Here is a 2,813-nt window from a genome sequence, read left to right as displayed (position 1 = left end):
GGTCTCCTTCTCCCCAGAACAGGGTTTTTTCCATTACGTCATGTCTCATATCACAGAGATGACCCAGACGGCAGTGCCAATCGTGTTTGGAAATGTGGCTGAATTGAAGCCTCCTGGGTTCACAGGCTGGCTCTGCCACTCACTGGCTGTGTGATCAATAGCAAGCTATTTTAACTCTGCGCCTCGGTTTCCTCCTCCATAAAATGGAAATGGTAATAACAACACCTCCCTCTGGTTGCTGTGCACACTAAATGACATACTTTCACGTCCTCAAGTGTCATTTTGATGAGAGAAAAAGAGTGATTCTCGAGGTCACACAGACAGTGTGGAGTTGGCAGTTTCTCCCCGGGTCTGCGCGGGTTTTCTCCAGGCTTCCTCTCGCATCCCAAAGATGGGCACGTGAGGTGAGTGGACGTATACAAATTGTCCCAGTCTGAATGAGTGTGAGCGGCCCTGTGATGGAAGGGTGTCCTGTCCAGTGTGGGTTCCCGCCTGATGCCCTCAGCTGCCAAGACAGGCTCCAGCCACCCTCGACCCTGAGCTGGAATAAGCTGGATGTAAAAGAATTCCCTTGTTTTTATACATCTTTCTTAAATGCATGTACAGCTCACATTCATTTCGATGTTTAATACTAGGCGTTTTGGGTCTTTAGAAGTTTGGTGATGTTTTTGTGACCAGAATATGCTGTAGGAACTTGACTCTTGTTTCTAACAATTAGCCTATGGTAAAATCGGTTTCATGGCATGTCGTTTTGCTTCAAGTCACAGTTTCCAAGCACCTATTGACGAGACATTAAGTGAGGATTTACTGTACTATGTGCAGAAACTGTAGTGCTGAAGAGCACATGCTGACTACTTGGTAGATACCAGCTACCGTGAGCTGGGTCTCAAGAGGCCACAAACCCAGAGTGGCTTCATGTGTGGCTCTCAGCAGCCCGGTACTGTACAAGAGCACTGTGTAGTTTTAGGGATTACGTGACACCGGAGGGGCAGAGCTTCTCTACTTATAGGCAGATGAATTTTTCATACTGGCTCATTTCCTCTCAGTGATCTTTCTGGAATGGCATGACATTAACTTCTCAGATGTCTTTTAAGCAACATTTGACCAACCTACTCAATTAAAAGCCTTTCTAAGTCCCAGGAGCTTAGAAGAGAAAAGTCATGATAAAAATTTAAATGATACCTTACAGTCACCAGAGCAGAATTACTCCTCGGAACCACCCTGTGAGCCAAGCAAGATAAATAAGTGCCCATGAGATCATTTGTCTTTCCCTTGAGGCCCAGATTCACTAAGAGGATTTCTTTCTTGCCTCAGCCTTTTATTTTTGTTTTGTTACAGTCAGGCCCTGTGTAACGGCATGCTCCCATAAGATTGTAACAGAGCTGAAAAATTCCTATCAGCTAGTGATGTTGTAGCCGTCGTGACATCGTCACTGTCATGACCTCGAAGCCGTCGCGACATCGTCACTCTCATGACCTCGTAGCCATCATGACGTCATAGTCATTGCTATGTCATCGGGCAAAGCGTTACTCACGTATGCAGAGATGCTGGTGTCAGCAAACCTACTGTGCCGCCAGTCGTATCAAAGTATAGCGCATACAATTATGAACGGTACATGATATTTGATTACTATAATAACTGACTATGTTACTGGTTTATGTATTTACTATACTACAGTTTTTATCATTATTTTAGGGTTCTTTCTACTTATGAAAAAAGTTTGCTTAAAACAGTACATCGTGATATTCCAGCAGCAGCCTCACACGTCTCGTTTACCGTGCCTCTTGATTACATCATTTTCCTCTTGCGCTGATTTAATCTCATGTTGTATTGTACAGTAAAATGCTGTACAGGCTTGTAGCCTAGGAGCAATAAGCTTTACCATAGAGCCCAGGTGTGTATCAGGCTGTACCATCTAGGTGTAAGTACATTCTATGATGTTCACACAACAAAATTGCCTGAAGACGCATTTCTCAGAGCATACTCCCATGTTAAGTGGTGCGTGAACTGTATTCGTTTACTTAGCTCATGTTTATCTGGCACCTATTAAGTGCCAGGTTCCGTGTTAGGGGCTGTGGATATAAGAATGAAAGCTAGTCATCGTCCCTGAGAGATTCACACAGAACAGCAGAGAGATACAAAGAAAAGGATGATTATAATGTGTAACAAGACTAGAATGGAGGTGAGCTTAGAAAGTCGATGAGAGTGCAGAAAAGGGGCATGCATTCCACTTGATTAAAGAGAGACCTGCCCAGGAAAATACAAATAAAAAGTAGGGTAGGGTTAGCTGTCTAAACTGACTTCGCCATCTGTTTTGAGGCAGAACTCACAAAAATCGCTGGTGCTCTCTTTCACATATTTCTGCCTCTTCATTTCCCAAGAACAAGCACCTTGCATGATCGAACACAGCAGGAAGCACACCACTAATGTTCAGCCTGTCCTGGCAGATTTATTTATCCACAGAATAAACCAAAGCATTGGTTCATTATATATTTAAATGCTAATGACTCCTGTGAAGAAAAGGTTAATGCTGGTGGCACAGCTAGACAGAGCTGGCTTGGCCCTTCATAGTGGGAGAAGCCAGCACCCAACTGGGAAAGGAGCACCCCAAAGCCAATCCAGCACAAGGTCCCTCATGGGACTGAAGCCCTGTCCTCCAATAGCTCTTGCTAAACTGCATTAGTGTTGACCGAAGGCGAGAGAGTAACGCACATGGGCCAGAAATGATTTCTCTGCTCTCAGTAGAATACAAGTCACTGAAGGTTTTCTTTGGGCAGGAAGTTTTGATAGGGGTTAAGAAAGATTTTTAAGAC

General features: G+C 44.2%; 1 pseudogene; it reads left to right on the top strand.

Moving 5' to 3' along the window:
• Positions 1–1,508: 1,508 nt before the first annotated feature.
• LOC111737330 overlaps positions 1,509–2,813 on the top strand; it is a 5,561-nt pseudogene continuing 4,256 nt past the window's right edge.

The sequence above is a fragment of the Pteropus vampyrus genome, unplaced genomic scaffold (genome assembly GCF_000151845.1).
Source record: "Pteropus vampyrus isolate Shadow unplaced genomic scaffold, Pvam_2.0 Scaffold2, whole genome shotgun sequence".
Lineage (NCBI taxonomy): Eukaryota > Metazoa > Chordata > Mammalia > Chiroptera > Pteropodidae > Pteropus > Pteropus vampyrus.
This window is presented reverse-complemented; position numbering and strand designations above follow the sequence as displayed.